The sequence below is a fragment of the Eurosta solidaginis genome, chromosome 2, assembly GCF_040869045.1.
Source record: "Eurosta solidaginis isolate ZX-2024a chromosome 2, ASM4086904v1, whole genome shotgun sequence".
NCBI lineage: Eukaryota > Metazoa > Arthropoda > Insecta > Diptera > Tephritidae > Eurosta > Eurosta solidaginis.
The window spans coordinates 213,264,360-213,285,192 of record NC_090320.1 but is presented as its reverse complement, the minus strand read 5'-3'; the positions used below and the strand labels follow the sequence as shown (position 1 = coordinate 213,285,192).

At 35.6% G+C, this 20,833-nt stretch overlaps 1 protein-coding gene across 8 annotated transcripts in view; it reads right to left on the bottom strand.

Moving 5' to 3' along the window:
- The window catches only part of LOC137240576 (serine-rich adhesin for platelets), a 112,165-nt gene that overhangs the window by 44,097 nt on the left and 47,235 nt on the right, over nucleotides 1-20,833 (bottom strand). For 6 of the 8 annotated variants that reach the window (XM_067767036.1, XM_067767038.1, XM_067767040.1 and 3 more), the window contains one exon: nucleotides 4,612-4,790. The exons of 1 other annotated variant lie outside the window; for it this stretch is intronic. The gene's annotated coding sequence lies outside the window, so the exon portion shown is untranslated. Of the gene's footprint in view, nucleotides 1-514; nucleotides 4,791-20,833 lie in introns of those variants that run through there. One more of the 8 variants, XR_010949763.1, reaches the window with a different exon arrangement.

The following is a 20,833-nucleotide window of genomic DNA, read 5'->3' as shown; positions in this document are numbered from 1 at the left end:
GCAAACACTCCGAAAAGTTTCTGCCATTAAAAACCTTCTCAGTGAAAATTCAACTGCCTTCCAGGTGCCGTTCGGAGTCGGCATAAAAAATTAAAGCCCCGACCCGTATATTTGTAGGAAAAACTAAAAAGGGGCAAGATGCAAACTTGAAGAGAAGCTTTGCCTAAATATTTTCTGAGATAAATCGCGCCAAGTATATATTTGTTTTTATTTATTTTTTATCACGGTTCAGGCCTGCTTATTCACCTTCATTATTTTCGATTTTCTGAAAGATAAATTCTAAAAATTCTTACTGAAAGCTAAAAATTTGCATGAAAATTTGGATTGTTGGTGTTATATAATAATACATATTTTTATAAAAATATCGAAAATAATGAAGGTCGAAGCAAAACTTAGTAAAAACTGGAAAAATCTGAGTGATGATGACTTTTGTAGATGAGTGTAGATATGAATGTGTGTTTGTATGAAAAATTTTAAGGTCACTTTATCTTACTTAAAAAGTTGACTTATATCGCCCCTCCCCCTCCCAAATCGTGCTGGATCCGCCCCTGTCAAAAGCCATCTATCCCGATCGCGCATGCAGTAAATACGAAGGAAACGTATGAGATAAATTAAACAAATACGAAGAACATGATTGGAAAATATGTGCCGATCTTAAAGTCGTTGGAATGATATGTGGTCTATGCAAATGGGATAGCCGAGCTCATCAAGACCACTACATCATAAAGGATTGGCCAGAACGAATCGAGTTTCAAGTTGGGGTGGATAACATAAAATACTCCCACTTATAAAGAAGGAAAAGATAATTCTACCTCCGCTCCACGTCAAGCTCGGCCTTATCAAAAACTTTGTCAAGGCTTTGGACAAAGAAGGCGAAGCTTTTCATCATTTGAAGACAATCTTTCCAAAGATTTTAGAAGCAAAAATAAAGGAAGAGATTTTTGGGGTACTGCAAGTAAGGAAAATGATGACCAATAACCATTTCAAAGAACTATTGTCACCAGTGGAAGCATCAGCGTGGGATTCTTTTGAAAAGGTCGTTACTTCTTTCTCAGGCAAACACGAAACTCCTAACTACGAGTTGACAGTGAACGACTTAATCAAAAACTATGCGGAAATGGGTAAATAAAAAAACATATTTAAGACCGTTTTCTCAGTTAACTTTAAAACCTATCTGCCCGATAAACAAAAAATTTGTATGAAAATTTTTAAATTTACATGAGATTATATAGCTTTCAATCTGAATTCATCGTTCAGTTCCGAACAAACAAGAACAAGAAAAATGTAAACAAAAAACTTGTACTGAATTGAAAGATAAATCCAGTCTAAGAAAATTGTATACTAATGTGTCACTTATGTATTTATCTAATATACTTTTTTATTTTCTTTCAGGAGTAAATATGTCTTTAAAAATTCATTTTATATACTCCAACTTAAAAATTTTCCCGGAAAATCTTGGCGACGAAAGTGACGAGCATGGCGAAAGATTTCAACAGCAAATGAAAATGATTGAAAGTCGGTATCAAGGATTCTGGGATGTCGCTATGATGGATGACTACTGTTGGTTTATCATAAGAGAAACCGATCCTAATCTAAATAAGCGTCAAAACAAAACACATAACAACACACCCGCGATCTCAAAACACATAACTTTTTCAATTATAAAATAAGACCATAGAGTTAAGACAGAATCATATTGTTACGAATGTTAGCAACACTAAGGGGTACTGCCATCTCTAAGCCGATGCTAAACGGTGACTTGCATGCACGTCCATAAATCAATCGTTATGTATCTACACAAACGAATCAATAAATTATGTCTACACATATGTACGTACACACAGGGAGAAACAGTGCACAAACACATGCATATATCTTATCTGAGATGCTCCCGAAAGTATGCAATTGTAATTGTGGAAGTATCGCTCACACATACAAGCGCATGGGGTATGAGAGAAGCTATAAAAATTATACATCTGTAGTTGTAGCTGAGAAATTTATAACTAACTAGTAAGTTCTGGAATTAGAAAAGCCTAGAAATATGCAACGAGGAAATCAGACAGTACAAAAAGGCGACAACAGTAGAGGCGCGTAATCAGTTTCATTTAAGCTATCAGTCAGTTTGGTTATTAAGCAAGCTAGTTGCAAAGTATAAGTGTTATTGTGAAGTACTTTAATAAAGGCCATTTTTCCATTATTCAATATTGGAGTTATTTATTCAACAGTTTAGCGATACGAGTGTTAGCAGAAGATTGCAAATAAGGGGAATTTCAGTAAATTCGTTAAAATATGTACATGTGCTATTATTTGTAGGGTACTTAAGTTTTACTATATGGATATATTTATTTGAATGCTTATAATTTTTGTATTAGTTCATCGATTTTGTCGAATGAAAGCTTATTTTTATTGTAATAAAAAAGAGCTTAGAGAGCAAATCTGAGCAAAAATCTGCAAAAAAATAAAATGTTTTCGAGATCCTTCCTCGCAAAGTAGAAATTTTTTTATATTTTTACAAAAAACATTGAAAAAATCCGTAATGATTGTTCGCTTTCTTTAAATCTGCATGACCTAGCAAAAAGTGTTGTATGCACAGTTTATAGCAAATTGTATTACCTTTTAAAAGATTCAACCCGCTTTGGAATTGCTCAATTCGTTCTTGAGATATATATGATTAAGTGGACCCAATTTTTTTTTTTTTTTTTTTTTTTTTTGACAAAACGGTTATTCGTAAATATCTCAAAAACGTTACCATAAATTAGAAATAAACATGATTTTCGGAATCAGGGGGAGATTTTACAATTTAGTATTGGGCACATGAAATATTACGAGCGATACCTTTCATTCCTAATTGAGTCCCCAAATAGAAGTTTCTATCTAAAACTTGTAAAACTTATCATTAATATATTCACCTGTTTTTCTATGGAAAGAAAGCGAGATTTAACTTATAAAGACTTCATCGAACATGAAGCAAGTTCGATTGGATTTCCTTTGGTTTACTTTCAAATGCGCTACGAACCACATAGTGATGCAAGCAAAGTTGGTTAAATTATCCCGTAAAACATTTTCAGAATATGAAATTTTGTGGAAAAAAATTTACTCTCCCTAATATGCATACTTTTAAACACCTGTATATATTGGATACGTGCATTTGAGGTACAAGGCGATTCAATGCTATGAAAACAAAAATTTTGCTAATTGATGGCAAATTACATTGATTGCGAAAATAATATTATTGCATTATTTATTTTATTCAGTCACAATAGTTTCTTTGAAACCGCCTTACCAACAAGCATAACTTTAACACATGATTACATACAAAGTATGTACTGTGCAAAAAGAATAAAATATGCAAGGAAGGCAATTGGGATAAAGTTTACAACAACTAAGGCATGACGTTGCTGAATACGTTTGTTACACTTCAATCGTAGAAGTGCGAGTTCAAATCCCACTCCCGGGAGAAAAGGCTTTGAAGAGATTTACAAAGTATAATCGAAACAGCTGCCGCCTTGTCCGTCCTGATATCACGTTGTTTAAATATTTCCCAAATTATTAAATATAAAGTAAACAAATTTGCATATAATTTTTCACTAAAGGAAAAGTTTGGTAAATTTATGAAAAAATTGTAGACGAATTCAGGACTTTCTGCAAATGGTCTAGCATAATTGCATTTGCAAACTGGTATAGTTTATTTGCACAATACACTAACAAAATATACGACTTTGCATTTGATAAGCCGTTGCATATATGCGAACGAAGTATTTTGTTTCAAAACTCTGAACCAACTTAGTATTATCAGTATAGAGCTTACAGTTTCTCTAACTTGTTCGAGAAGTAATTTTTCGCAAGTATTAGCTTCTCGTGATATTATCGAAATTCTCGTAAGGCTAGCTACATCGCCAGTATTATACAGTTCTAGCGATTCCTTTTACTTCTGAAATATGACTTCTGAAATTTGACTTCTAAAATTTGACTTTTAAAATTTGACCTTTGAATTTTGCCTTTTTGAAAAAGCGTTTTCACTATTATTTTATGATAAACTGTGTTCCTGGAATTTTTTCTTCTGAACTTGTGGGGGCACCCTAAAACTTGATATTTAGGAAACACATTTTAAAAATCTTCTTTCTAAAGTCAAATGAAATTTAGAGATTGTTGGGAAAAAAAATAAAAATATTGCGAAACGGTGTAATGTGAATTACTACCCACACGTTAGTAAGAAAATTTAGAAAATGAATGCCATTTCATTGAATTTTTCATACACTTAAATATAAAGTTAATTCACTTAATTATAAACTATCATCAATGCTTTGATCGAAACTCAATCGACATTAATAGTGCAGTACCCCAGGGAAGTGCTATTAAAATGACCTCATTTACCTAAATAAGAGCTTTCGTTCAATTGAAACGTTTTTGAATAGCGAAATACCTTAGTTTATTGTTCAGTTAATATATTATTTCCATGTGCGACTTGGGAAAAAGTAATACAGATATTTTAAGTTTCGACGTACATATTCGTAAGTTGATATGTTGATAGGTATGTTGATGACTCAAATAGTAGGACATATCTTTTTTGAAATAATCAGACCTACGCATATGTATCTAGGTTTTGCTTACCTTTGGCCAATCCAGTATTCTCGAAGGCTTTCGATTTCTAACTTTTAAATGCTAGCGTTTTTCAGACCAGTTGAATTTGAATCAAAAAAGATTGCTGTAAACCAGCCTTCTGCTTCACTATTGCTTGTTTTCATGATATCTTGTACGAAGTAGGTATGTAATTAGTGTGTGTTTAGATACTATAAAGAAACAATAAAATTATAGCTTAATGACTTTGCTACTTTATTGAAGTTAAGTTTAAGATGTAAATGGCCATATGACCCATAGAAAGTGACATCGTTTTTTAACAGCTGATGTGTATGTATAATTTGTATAAACATAGGAATAGTCGCTATTGTACAAACCAGGTGGAGATACAGTGGGAGAAACCTACTCAAGTATACATATTTATTTTTTTTTTTTTTTAGAATCTACAGAATTTACTTCTTAGAGACAGAGTCCAATACGCATCCATACTAGCAACGTTTGGTGTTAGCCTGACGTGTGCAGGAACGATTTTTTTGACCACTCCAACCGACAAAGTTTCAATATCGATGTGGAATCATTCTATCACTACTAGCAGTTTGATATACTCTATGTCAGGATTTGTTTTGAATGCCTCTTATCTGACATCAAAATGTAGAGAACATTACATACCCAGCTGTGCACTTGAAATGCTGTTGTTGTTTGCTTTGTGTGGTTAATAGTATTACAAGGCTGCGCAATAATACATATGTATATGTTTCTATTCTGAACTCATTTTCATTCAAATGAAGCAAAAAGTATACAGAGGCTACCACTAATAAACTTGAGCGGGTAAAGATGCAGTTTAACAGTTGTATGTAGCTATGAAAAAAAATTTCGTTCGGATTGGGAGATTATGGCATTAAAAGTATTTTGGAAAGAGTAACAAAAAAGGGGCCGGTCACGCCCATTTTTAAAACTTTTCATACCCCTATGTACTTGTACACAGGGTATTATAACTTTGATTGGATAACGGTTGGTTGTATAGGTATAAAGGAATCGAGATAGATATAGACTTCCATATATCAAAATCATCAGTATAGAAAAAAATTTTGATTCAGCCATGTCCGCCCGTCCGTCTGTCCGTCCGTCCGTCTGCCGTTAACATGATAACTTGAGTAAATATTGAGATATCTTCGCTACATTTGCTACACGAGCTTATCTGGACACAGAATAGAGCGAAATGAGCGAAATCGGATGATAACCACGCCCACTTTTTATATAACATTTTGTAAAACACAAAAAACCTGATTATTTAGTAAATAATACACCTAGAATGTTGAAATTTGTTGTGTGGACTGATATTGAGGACTCTTGATAAAAATTGGGAAACCATTTTTAAAATGGGCGTGGCACCGCCCACTAGTGATAAAACCAATTTTACAAATATTATTAATAATAAATCAAAAATCATTAAACCTGTCGTAACCAAAAACGGCAGAGAGGTTGCCTTTACTATAAAGAATGCTTTGAAGGAAAATTAACGAAATCGGTTAAGGACCACGCCCACTTTTATATAAAAGATTTTTAGAAGGGTCGTGTACGAATAAAATAAGCTAATATATTTGCAAAAAAGAGCTTTATACCAATGGTATTTCATATCCCAAATGGATTTATAACAATAAATAGGAAAAACTTCAAATCTGAAAAAATGGGAGTGGCACCACCCCTTTTATGAATATCTTTAAAGGCTTTTGATTTACGGCATATTCCAAAATTTTTGGAATTGATGTTTTCAGTCATAAATCAAATTTCATAAACTTAGCGGTATTCGTTTTTGAAATATCTCCTTTTCTACATTTTTCTAAATTTTCGATACCGAAAAAGAGGGCTTGGTTATTGTCCGATTTCGCTCATTTTTAATACCAATCTATTCCGACGGATAGATGGACGGATGGATGAACATGTTTTAATCAAATTCCTTTTCTGGGGATTTTGATATAAGGAAGTCTATATCTACATATCTCGATTTCTTTATACCTGTACAACCAACCGTTATCCAATCAAAGTTATAATACCCTGTGTACAACTACAGCTGATTATAATAAATTCAAAGAAGAACGAAATTTTTTTTCAAAGTGGGCATGGTCGTCAGACGTAATTGATAATTTTCACACAGTCTAGAGCCACTATAAAATGTCTGCAAAATTTTAACATTATATTTTAAAAGGCTATACATTTGGCTTTTGCAAGTTTCTTTGTTTTACCTTAGTAAAGGCAATGTCACGCCCGTTTTCCAACGATTAGCTTCATTTGTAACCTTCATCGCATATAATAACAATACAAAACTTGGCACGCTTTACCTCCAGAGATTTAGGCTGAGCTTCTCTTCCAATTTACGTCATGTGCGCAACTCTTTCTGTGCTGCCCTCCACCCTGTAGCCCCTACAAATGCTGCTAAAAGTGATCCCCATTCTCTCAGCATGCAGGCCAAGCGACCAGTGTCCCTTGATTGTGGAAGAGATGCTGAAGATTCATTCACTTATTTAGTACGTCCTCTATACGCCTAGCATCGTAGCTCGGCCAGGTTTGTTGTTTATCAGGTGTCTGAGGAGTACCGGTTGGAGACTGCTAACTTCTTGCATCTGTTACGTATCTTTATTTTGATTGATGTGAGTGGATATTGCATCTCAACCGCCTACAGCAGTGCTCCTGCCTTGCAAGTTCGTATGCCTTCTCATTATCCCCGAAGTTCCTGTGACCAACTTACACAAGGGTTATGTTTGCGAAGTTAGCTTGGCTTGGAGCGACCTCTTGCAGCTGCTGTGATGGGAGAAGTGATGGAGGAGTGAAGCTCCATGAAGGCTGCCTGGTTGTATGAGTTTATGCACACCCCGCGTCCCCCACCAAGTTCTCTGACAGGAGCGTATACGTCCGCTCTATACCCAGAATGACTGCCCTCAAGTGCCCGATGAAACGAAGCTAATTCTGTTAATTTTTTTATTAATACATAATTTTTATTCTAATTTTAGTTATGTTTGTAATTTATAATTTTAAATCTTTATTGTTACCGAGTCTTTGAGAGGCAGTGACTTCTTAAGCTTCGAGATCGAAAAATGCTCAGCTACAGAGAATCAGCTGAGAAATTTAGATATACAAAGTACAATAGATTTAAAGTATACATATGATTTCTTTAATTATTAAGAGAAGATGGAACCGTATTTTTGTGGCAAAGAGCGAGTGCGAAACGTCAATTATTCTCGAGTGAGAGTTATAATCTTCACAAAAACACAGAAAAGGTTCGTTTAGTGGGAAATTGGTTCTGCATTGTTTAATTTAAGAATTATAGGTTTATAATATCTTGAAACTCGGCATGGAACATTCAAGTTTACTTCGTTCAAAAGAAATGGGCTTGATATTTATCCATTTAATAGTTTAGCCATAAATATTACACCTAGCATTTCTCTACGACTTGCAAGGGTAGGAAGATTTATCAGTTTTAACCGATTAGTGTAAGGAGGAAGATTTCTCAAGGTGAAAAGTAAAACCTGTTTTTGAATTGATTCTAGCCTATCCACATGAACTTGATAACGCGGATTCCAAATTATCGATTCATATTCTAATATCGGCCGCTGTAAAAGGGGTTTTTATAACGTAAGGATTGACCATCTTTTCACAAATGCTAAAACTCCTCTCGCTTTACTGACTGTGGTAATAATATGAGGGTTGAAACTAAGTTTGCAATTCATTGTAACTCCCAACTCCCAACTTAACGCTCATAATCTCTTTTTGAATTTTTTGTACAGTTCACAGTTTAAAAAAACTTAATTTATCTTTATACATGAATTCACATGCGTTTTGTTCATCCTAAGTAGTGGCTTAGTAAGAAATTCGAATAGGTAATTCATGCAAATTAAATACGTTCTGACATATGAGCATGCGTTCAGATATATCTACATAATGCGATTTGGCGCTAAAGTTTTCTTAATCCTAACAGACAATATGATTGGCGCAACAGTTTGCAGAAAACAAAAACATCATTAAGTAACTTTTAAAAACTAAAGGGATTACGCCTAAATTGAGAACACAATTAACATATACAAATGTGGTAGGTGGAAGGGTTGTTTTCACTTTCAACACAAGTACACAAGTTTATGGCTGTACATTAGAATGGGTCGGCTACTATAGGCAACAAAAAAGTTGCAAAAGCGGGTGCTGAGTTTTTAGCTCGTGTTCAACTGCAATCATCTTAGTTTTAAGGTAGATGCTTCTATTCACTGTGCTATTGGAATGCTCCGCTGCATGCTTTGTAATTTGTCTCTAACTTTTTCCTTTTTGTTGTCATTCGTTTTGTACAAACTAACATATATTCTATATGCATTTTATCACAAATTGTATGGAATATTTTTCGGCGCGTTCAACAGAACTTGATCAGTAACATTAGATTTATAGCACTGTGTTATTAGCAATGCTTTTGCTGCTCGTCATTATAAAATATTATTTATATGCATATCATTAACGAGACAGGCTCATGTTGCTTCCCAGTGAAAAATATTTGGATTAATACCAGAACCGAATAAGCAAGGTGTAATAACTTGATTATCCATTAAGTACAATTACCGACCAATGCAATGTATAATATTGATTCCTTTTTTATTAATACGTTTGAGAGTAATTTGTTGTTATTGATGGGCAGCGGTTTATCAAGCGTTGAGATCCAAAACTGCTCGGCTACAAAGGTGATATGATCAGCTGTGCGTAGTACTGACATTAATAAAACAGGAACAAACATATTATACATTAACTATTAAGAGAGGTACGAACAGTCGTTTTTATAGAAAAAAGTGATTCCGAGCTATCAAATATGTTTGAGTGGGAGTTATAATCTTGGCACAAACACCGGAAATACCCGTTCAGTTCGAAATTAGTTCTACAATGTTCCAGAAGAAGGGGTTTGAAGTGTCTCGTAGTTGGAGAGAGAACACAGAAGTTTACTTCGTTTACAAGGAAAGGGCTTGAAATCGATACATTTAGTAGTTTTGTCATAAATATTACACCAAGCATTTCCCTGCGATTAGCAAGAGTTGGAAGATTGATAAGCTTTAATCGTTTAGTGTAAGATGGAAGTTTATATGTATAAGGAGTCCCATTGCAAATTTCTTAAGGAAAATGGTAAAAATTGTTTTTGTATTGATTCGAGCCTAACCGCATGAACTTGATAATGCGGGTTCCATACTGCTGAACCGTATTCTAATATTGGCCATACTAATGTTGTAAAAAGAGCTTTAGTTAAGTAAGAGTCGTATGTACGAGCTAACATATATGTATATATGTAGCAATGTTACTCCTAACGTATCAATTAAGAAGACATCATAACCACTAATACTCGTTATTGATGTCAAAAGGTGCTAAAAAACACTTAATATTCCCTTTGGAATCCGTTTGAAACTCAAAGGGGGTACTTGCCCGTAGAGACACGATATGTTAAAAAGGAACAAAAAACGCAATAGGTTTGGAGCTTTGTGAACTAATTCGTTGCTCGTAAGAGAGCGATTAAAGATTTACTTTTAGATTAGAGGTTGTCATTTTTCGAACTGGTTCGAGAAGAGATTTCTCGCGAGACTCGCCTTCTTGCGAGATTCTCGAGTCTCGAAACCCTCGTAAAGCTCGCGAGCTACTCGATATTCTATGTAATCAACGCGTTGGGTGTTTTATTTAGAGCTTACGATTTATTCTGGAGAACAAACGAAAGTTTCCACAATTTCACAATTAACAAAACACCGAGATGCGTAGAGTACTGCCATTGCAGCAACTTAATTGAATGTCGAGAAGCTCGCGAACCATACGAGTACTTCGATATTCGAGAATCTTGCGAGAAGCCGAGTTCTCATTTTCTCGATAAAAAATTTTAATATTATGGAAAAAATTATATAAGTATATTTGAGTAAAGTATTGTTGGAAAGGAAATTTAATTAAATTAAGAAAAACACAACACAAGTAAAAAAAACACAGAGTGTAAATACTGTCAAAACAGCGACTAAGTTGAATGTCGAGAAGTTCGCGAGATTTACGAGTATTTCGAGACACGAGAATCTCTCGAGAAGCCGATATCTTGATTTTTCGGATCTCGGAATTCTCGCTTGTGTTCGAGAAGAAATCGTATGCTCTAATTTAGATGATAAATTTTTTAACTGGGTTAATAAAAAAAATTTGTTCAATATTTTTTTTTATCTTTTTGTAACTTCGTTATTCAACATACGATTTTTAAAATATGTATACCATTAGTTTAGTATTGGGAAACTATATATATATTGTAGTATCATTTTAAGCTCTCAAGTCCTTTTAATATATTTTTCTTTGTTGAATCAGCTGTAACTCCTAAAACTATGCTTCTAGTTTCGCCAAACAATGAAAAAACAATTGCAGAACTCAAAAGCACAAAAATTTCAGCTTCAAATTTGGGAACGAATTTTTGCACTTTTATTAATTGCATATGAAGACCGACCCAGCTTAGTGTGCATGCAGAAAATTCGCTAGCAAACCACTCCCACCAAAGAGAAACGTCACAGCTGTTAGCAAAAAGTATACCTAAAACTATTTAAAATATATGCATAAATAAATCGATTTAGCTTGTCTGTCACGCTGATTCGTTCCAAAATCCATTTACTTATTTGTTTATATCGTTTTTTTTTTAATAATTCATTATTTTTGCATGCAAAATTGGAAAAATCAAATTTACCTACTTTTTGCAGTGACAAGCAATTTATAAACATTTGGCAAAACATGTTAAGTGCTGTATGTCGGTCGTGTCGTACCATATGTTCAAGAAGCTTACGAAGTTTATAGCGTGCAATGCAAGCAATCAACAACTTGTAATACACAGCACACAACAAATACTTATACACACATTCATAGACGTCCACGGCAACGCATACTCACAACACTAAACAACTGCCACAACGCCAGGCTGCAACATAAACGAATTTGCCTACAATATGGCAACGTTTCCGGTGAGCTTCACATATGCCAATGTGTAGTTGTTAAAAATAGTAAATATATAGTTGAAGTTGTAACTGTTGACAACAACTTTAATTGTTATTATAATTGAAATTTGTTACACTATTTTGTTCTTTACTTCAAATACCAATAAAGTTGGTGTGTATTGTATATATGTATGTAAATTCATTGTATGATTGAATCATGAATTCATTAATATTTATTGTTTTTTTATGATATTCACATGTCACGTTCACTTTTAAATTTTCACAAATTTCGGATTGACAGGCGAAGGAATATGTTAAATGCGTCCATACAAAAGCGCGCTCACAAAAGGACTAAGCGTACGAATTGATATATAGTGAAAGAATAACGACAGAAAAAAAGGATACAGCGCATGGCGCGCGCAAGTGGTTGTACAGTGTTCGAAAGGTTCTAAAACATACAATGAAAATTCAGCAGTTTCTAGTCGTGCAAAATTTTTGTTTAGCTTCTTTTATGAAGTTTTTAGCAACAGGTTGTGAATGCAGGCACATTGTGGTGGGTTAAAAGGAAAAAAAAATTGCAAAATAACACTCCTAAATGTGAAGCTTATGTTGGAGAGTCTCTCCGAACCGAAATTGTTCTTTTATTGTAACTAGGCACCCGATTTTTAAAATTCTTATTTTATTGTTCTTGAGATACTTTATAATACCTTTAAATGTGATGTATATCCGAACGATTTCAACGTCAAACCTTGTCAAATTTGGTTTGGAGACAAATCGGGTTCAGCGTCGCGCCATCATCAGTGTAATTTTTCATTCCCCCGTGTTGGAAAATCTACAAAGCAAAACGAATCCTTTGAATGTCTTTCTGTGCTCTTAAGTATTTCTTTTCTAGTTTTATCTGCTAAAGAAATTGCAGCGCCTTGAAGTATGCTACTAAGAGTTATTACACGAAACTACAAAGCTTCTAAGACCTATATAATGGCATATTAATTTTAAAAATCGGTTACAATAGCGAACAGTAAGGAAGTCTGAATTCGGGTTAAATAGCACATTTTATACCCAGATGTTTGCTGCCGCATATAAATCGAGGTTTCATGCAAAGAGAAATGGTACGAAAATTTAATCATTCGAAAGCTGGAATATACTACTTATACATATGCAAGATAAGCAACAAGAAAACAGTTTTTATCATACAAAAATGATCTTACTCCATAAGTATATTACAAATTTTGCGAAGGTTAAAAGCTTAAAACTCTTTTTTTTAAATCGTCAACGATTTTTAATCAGATCTATAGATATATAACAGAACCATAATTCTGCAAAATTGCTAAGTGAGACTATAGCCTTCTGTTGTACAGCTTATTTCTTATCGCAAATTGAGAAAGATGTCCGAGTGCCAGAAACGTTTGAAGCGTGTAAATATATAATATAAAATTAAAATTTTTTCTCGCCTAGCGACCACTCTTGCGCCAGCCTTAAGCTTTCTTCTCTTAAATGTTGGCGATGTTACGCCCATTTTCCAGAATTTGAATTTATTTTAATTATGCGCTTTGAAGTTATTCCACTCGCCAAGTTCCATCACCTTGCCAGTATTTGTTAATTCGTTGTCTAATTTTTTTCAGTTTTTTTAAATTTTCGTTATCGATAAAGGAGGCCGGGTTATTAGTTGATTTCAACGATTCTCAATGCAAATACATTTTTAGTTTAGATAAGCGCATACCCTTAATTTGGTGAAGATATATCAGTATTAGCTCAAATTATGGTGTTAACGGACGGACGGAAGGGGAGAAGGAAAGCTGGGCTTACGAAGTAGAAGGGTCTTACAATCAATTTTGTCCATTTTTTCAAGAAAAAGCTATTGTCTAAAAACAATGGTCAAAGAAACTTCCGTTAGGATTGGTCGATTGTTCGACTTGTAGTTTTAATGCCCGATTTTTCAGTTCGAGTTTAAACTATAGACTATAGTTAAAGTTGACTAGAGTTTAACCTTGCCACTTCGGCCGCTTAAGCTGAGATAAGCAGCAAAATTTTATGTTATGTCAACTTTAACTGCAGTTTAAACTCGCACTGAAAACCCTTGAATAAGATCATTAAAAATAGATTACCCGAAAAAAGGGGCGTGGCTCAGCATATTACTACTGAGGTGGAATATTAATAGCTATATTTAAGTTATGTACCTTTAATACATTGAATTTTTTGCTAACAGTACACTTTGAAAATTATTTTTTTAAATGGGTGTGGTAGTCAACCGTATTTGTTCACTAAGTGTATATACATACATATATCAATAAGGACAACCTGCTTGTAAATTGCAGCATGGCATTTAAAACTTTTTGATTTATGGCTTGCAAACCTTTAAAATTTTCTTATTTTTCTTTGTAAGCGGTGCCACGCCCATTTTCCCAAATTTCAAATTTATATTTCGTGGCGTAAAGTCAACCCACTCCGATCCAGAGAGGATTGATAACGGTGACCTTGTAAACGACCTACTGGGTGGAGGGAACACTTCTCTTCATCGCCAATCAGTGCAGTAGATTGCGATTTGTATACTTTGGCCCTATGTCTGGCTTCTTGATCTCCTAACTGAGGAAAGTAACGAAGATCCATATGGATGGATATTCTTGGGAACAGTTCCAATCAGCCTTTTTTAAGGTTAAATATGTAACGAAAGAGTAACGAAAGTTCTCCAACCAACGCAGTTTATGAGCGATGCGCGTAACGATAGGGATTTCATTTCAGGTCATATCATTAGTAGCTCTCCAGAATCCTGTACCATACCTTCGACTGGCAAATTACAAATACCAGAGGTCGTGGTTTGCCCTACAATCTCCGAGGAGTATACGATTTACACCCATGAGTAATGCACTGATTCTGAAGCGATATCAATTCGGACAACAGGAATTGAAAGTATGTTGTTGTTTATTATTTCGACATGATATTCTAAGATATTGTATAAGCGGTCGAAAATATTGTGCTGCGCAGTGTAATAAGCGCATAATGCGAAATCAACCGAAGTACCCCTTTCGCGATCTTTCCTGTGGGCATTGTAGCTACCGCAGTGTAGAGGGGAATCTAATCCAGTGGATAGCGTAAGTTACTATATTGCTGCGATGCGGATGTTACGACTTTTCATAAAATGAAATATCTTTGTCATATTCCCAGCAAAACCGTTGCAGTTGACTTAAATGCATGATTTTGAAATGTGCCAAGGAAGAGGTCAGCATTCTGGGGGAACAGATACGTATTGTGGCGAATGTTGACATGACTAGGCTGTTAGTAAATAATCACGCAACAAAAAAACATGAAGCAGCCACTCTTATATACATGTTCATATTGTAACGAATTTGCTGCAAATCCTCTTATTTGCAATCCTCTGCTAAGTTTGAATCACTAAACTGTTGAATAAATAACTCAAATTAATGCAAAATGGCCTTTATTAAAGTACTTCAAAATAACAAACTGTGCAACGAATAGCTTGCTTAATAACCACACTGATTGATAGCTCAATGAAACTCTACTATTCAAAATAATACTGCTATTGCTCGCTAGATATCGTCTTAATCGCAACTGCTTGACAACTCAAATCAAACTGAATTACTTCTTACTCGCTTGTCCCGCTTTTATAGTTTACGCTGCATACTTCTAGGCTCTTCGATTTCCAGAACTTACTAGTTGTTTCGGCTACAAAATCGCCAGCCACAACTACGTGCACAAATTATTGCTCTCTCTTGTGACAACTCAGATAAGATATATGCATGTGTTTGTGCATTGCCGCTCCGCTGCTCGTATACGTACATATGTGTAGACGCAATTATTTATTCGTTTATGTAGATACATAAAGATTGAATTATTGATGTGAATGTTTGTAGTTTACAGTCTCTCGCGCGCACATAGGCATATAAGTAAATGCATCTGTGTGTGACATCTCTCTGGGCTGCCTTATATATGTGTATACTTGATTTAATTATTAACGTAAATACTGCTTGGCATGGCCTTAGCATCGCCTTAGTGATGGGATAATTTTGTGATGCTAATATCCGTGACACTGCCCTCCACCTAAGTCTGATCGTCCCGATCAGACAAATCTCTCGATCTAAACGTTGCTAGCCTTTCCAAATGGACCACCTTCATTTTGGTTCGTGGTTTACCGATGGTTTGTATGCGGTACACTCAATAATGACGCCGTTTCCTGAGTCAATGCATGGGATACCGTTTCAGAAAATGTTTGCTTTGGGTTCGCGTATGTGGCTCGCTTCGTTTCGACGTCCCGTATGCCATTTATAAAGCTCTGAATCTTCACTATTTCCGTGTATTCCACGGGTGCGTCCGCATTTGCAAGATGAGCCAATCTTTCAATATCTGAAGCAAACTCCTGCAATGTCTCATTTGCTTTTTGGTAGCGGTTTTGCAACTCAATTTGGAATATCTGTTTCCTATGCTCGCTTCCATAACGTCGTTCTACAGCAGCCATCAATGTTTCATAACTGTTCCGTTCGTACTCTGGAATCGTCTGTAAGATTTCCGCTGCAGGCCCTTTCAATGCCACGAACAGTGCAGCAACTTTATCTTCCGCATTCCAGTTGTTCACTGCTGCGGTCTTCTCAAACTATAGCTTGAAAACCTGGAAAGAAACAGAACCGTCAAATGATGGTGTTTTTACCTTCGTATTACTCGCTGAAGCAGCCGGCCGATTAAGTTGCAACTGCTCCATACGACCTTTTAATTCATCTACTTCTGCCTGAAATTGAGCCATTTTTGCATCCTGCGCTTCCAGTTTTGATGATACCTGTTCCAAAATTTCTGCCGACATTTCAGATATACGTGCCTCTTGCGCTTCCAATTGAGATGCCATATATGTCTTTTGATCTTCCAATTGAGATGACACTTGCGACGTCATTTCTGAAATACGTGCCTCCTGTGATTCCAGTTGGGATGCCATATATGTCTACTGCTCTTCCAGTTGGGATGCCATATATGTCTTCTGTTCTTCGAGCTGTGTTTCCACCTTGGATGTAATCTGTGTCGACATTTCTGACATACGCGTTTCTTGTGCTTGAATCTTCGATGTTATGCGTGTTTCCTGCGCTTCCAGTTGGGATGCCAATTGCGACGACATTGATGCTACTGTCGATGTTTGTGCAGATATTGCAGCCAATATCATGTTCAAGTCTGTGCTGGTAACTGTCTGCGATGTTTCGTTTTTCTCTTCAATTTTTGTTGTCTCCTCGCCATCAAGATGAAAGACATACTCTTCCACGTTAATTCCCTCTAATTCCATTGCCTCTCGTAGTCGTGCCTGAAGTTCGAGTTTATTGCCGGTTGTATTCAATCCACGGCTGTCCAACTCCTTCTTCAGTTGCTGGATCTTCAATTCACTGAATTTTGCCATGTCCTTGTTGTCCTCTGGAATTTATTCAACAATCCCACTTCTGACACCAATTGTAACGAATTTGCTGCAAATCCTCTTATTTGCAATCCTCTGCTAAGTTCGAATCACTAAACTGTTGAATAAATAACTCAAATTTGTAATAATGCAAAATGGCCTTTATTAAAGTTCTTCACAATAACAAACTGTGCAACGAATAGCTTGCTTAATAACCACACTGATTGATAGCTCAATGATACTCTACTATTCAAAATAATACTGCTATTGCTCGCTAGATATCGTCTTAATCGCAACTGCTTGACAACTCAAATCAAACTGAATTACTTCTTACTCGCTTGTCCCGCTTTTATAGTTTACGCTGCATACTTCTAGGCTCTTCGATTTCCAGAACTTACTAGTTGTTTCGGCTACAAAATCGCCAGCCACAACTACGTGCACAAATTATTGCTCTCTCTTGTGACAACTCAGATAAGATATATGCATGTGTTTGTGCATTGCCGCTCCGCTGCTCGTATACGTACATATGTGTAGACGCAATTATTTATTCGTTTATGTAGATACATAAAGATTGAATTATTGATGTGAATGTTTGTAGTTTACAGTCTCTCGCGCGCACATAGGCATATAAGTAAATGCATCTGTGTGTGACATCTCTCTGGGCTGCCTTATATATGTGTATACTTGATTTAATTATTAACGTAAATACTGCTTGGCATGGCCTTAGCATCGCCTTAGTGATGGGATAATTTTGTGATGCTAATATCCGTGACAATATTAAAGCTAGCAACACTTATGTAGAAGGCGACGAACAGATATCTCTCACACACACATGTAGTCATCAGCCGAAGTAGTTACTCACACATACACAAGCATATGGCTATAAACTACAAATATACAGGTATATAGCTGGTAACCAAGCATGAGCTACCAGAGTTCTAGAAGGTGAAACGTCTAGACCTTTGGAGAAATATGGGGACGAGGCAACAGAAAGTATAAAAGCAGCGCAAGCTGAGTAATAACGAATCGGTTTTGATTTGAACACGCTATTGGTGCGAAGTATAATTGTGAAGTACTACTCCCAAAATAATCTAAATACAGAGCAGTTTGCAATACTGAATATTAGAGTAATTTATTCAACAGATTAGCGATTTGAACGTTAACACAAGGTTTCACATAAGCGGAATTTCCCTAAATTCGTTACAGTATGATTGCTTGGCTGGATGGTATAAGGCTTAGTCTTCTCTGGGGTTTGACGACCAACCAAACTTGTTGCCGGTGTTTTGTTGGCTCTGTAGCTCATGGTATGGTATGGTACGGCAAATCGTCCTGGATACATCTATTGCTTTGCCCTGAGCATCTAGAAACGTGGTATCAAACAAGACAGGCGGCTCATCGCGCCATATGGGTTAGAAGTACTCTTAACGGCTGCCTTGAAAGCGAAGAGCCAGGTGGCCACAAATGTTTTGAATAAATTACGACGTCAACAAATATTGAACAATAATAGACGTAGAAGCACCAATTTCTCTGGTTCAGATGCAAAGAGCAGACACGGGTATAGCAAATTTTAAGCGATGGGATTAAATGGGGTTACATTGAAGTGACAGCCCTGCGGTTGCCATGGAAAATGCTTTGACTTTGCTCTTAAAACGGTTGTTGTTGTAGCGCTGTAAGACACTTCCCAAAGGTTTAAGCGAGTGTTATCGATTTTGATGGTCCTTCGTTCAACCAACATAAATATCGCACACCCAGATCAAAAGGGAGCTAACTCAAAAATCTGAAATTCTGAATATATGTCACCCGGCCTATGAAAAAGTGGCTTATGACTCAAAAAAGAAATTGCGAGAAACAGCTGTTAACAGCTGTTTTTTTTTTTAGTCATAAGCCACCTTTTCATAGGCCGGGTCACATATGAGTACCACCGGGCTTGTTAATTCAAGCTACCGAACCTATGAAAAGGTGGCTTATGACTCAAAAAAGAAATTGCGAGAAACAGCTGTTAACAGCTGTTTTTTTTTTTTTTTTTGAGTCATAAGCCACCTTTTCATAGGCCGGGTCACATATGAGTACCACCGGGCTTCTTAATTCAATAGCTATCGAACTTTATACTCGATGTGTTAATACCTCCACCAATAAGAAACAAAGGGCTTTGTAAAGAAAAAAAATTTGCTTTGGCGCATATGGGGGAGGCAAACAGTTTTTCGCGTTTTCCGAACATTGCGATTTTTTAGTTGCACAGAGCACTGTTTTGATTTAGGTGCGCGATGTGTATATTTATAACGTTGTAATAAATACAAATGCTCATTTAATTAAAATACATTGGTATGTATGTATGTTGCAATTCTCGATACGTCTTATTATGCAATAAATGCAAATGTAATTTTTATAAAGAGGTAAAAAAATTTTTTGGAGTTTAGCTCCTTCGAAACTTTTGTGGTAACGCCCAGTGATGTCTCTGTTTATGTAAGGTAAATTTGCACTTTTATGTACATACACTGAAAGAAATGGTGCTAGTAAAATCAACAAATCGGTTCTGTTGTTTTTGACTTAACGGAGATTCGGTGAAATTGATCGAATTACGGTAAATTCCACCGAGTTCTTTGTCAAACGAACAAATTTGTTTAGTCATTTCAACAGAAGAGAAATTGTCGGTCCTAAGTTAACAAAATTCTGTAAAATTGACAGATTCCTGGTCAATCTAACTGATGTTTCTGTTAGCACAGCTGATCCCACTGGTCATTTCAACAGCGAAGAACAGTCAATACATGAGCAAATTTCAAAGAGAATTTTACGCTCACTGCGCTCTCTACTTTGTACTTATGACGATAGTGCCACTTGTTTTTAAAAAAATACCAAAATAAGAAAACCACCAAATCGAAAAAACACACAAAATGGGAAAACAACAAAAAACTAGTTTTTCAGTTATGAATACAAAACGAAAAACCCGTTTTGATTTTACTGAACAAAAAATTATGAGATACCGGGAGACCTATTTATCGGGTACAATTTTGCAACTTCTCCTCTAAGCGAAATTGCGCCCTCTTGCTGCAAACGTTTTGTTTGAACGAAAAGGATTTTTCCAAAGTTAGTAACATTTTGTTCAAGTTTTTACGAATTTTCACTCACGCGAACGAATTTAATAAGATAATAAAAAAAATATGCTTTTTCAATGTTGATGTTTCCCACAAAATAAAAGTTTGAGTTGTTTTGGAACTGTTTCAATTTAAAGTGTTACGAAAATTAAACTTGCCGAACTACATGTAAAGTTACTCAAGTGGTGAATTGCATTCTAGCGATTTGACTCTTTTCTTTTCTATAACTTACAAGTTCTCTATTTAAAATGTTATGTCAAACATTTATACAAGTTTTGTTCCAAACAATCAAGTGTGGTAACTACATGTGAGAGAAGAAATTGAGAATGAGCTAAGCTGCAACCGAAAGAGTTGAGAATCAGTTTTGTGACTACTATGTTAATTTCTATTTGCAAAGCGAAGTTCAAAACTATAAATTAAATAAGTATAAAAATATAAAATTTGGTAAAAGTGCGTTTAATGAAACAAAAAAATAAAGTGTATAATGTTTAATGTGTGCCAGCATATTTGATGTAAGCCCAATTGACGTTCGGTTAGTAAGTTCCACCGTGGTGTGATGGTAGCGTGCTCCGCCTACCACACCGTATGCCCTGGGTTCGCACCCCAGGCAAAACAACAACAAAATTTTAGAAATAAAGTTTTTCAATTAGAAGAAAATTTTTCTAAGCGGGGTCGCCCCTCGGCAGTGTTTGACAAGCGCTCCGAGTGTATTTCTGCCATGAAAAGCTCTCAGTGAAAACTCATCTGCCTCGCAGATGTAGGTCCCGTCTGTCCAATTTGTAGGGAAAATCAAGAGGAGCTGGACGCAAATTGGAAGAGAA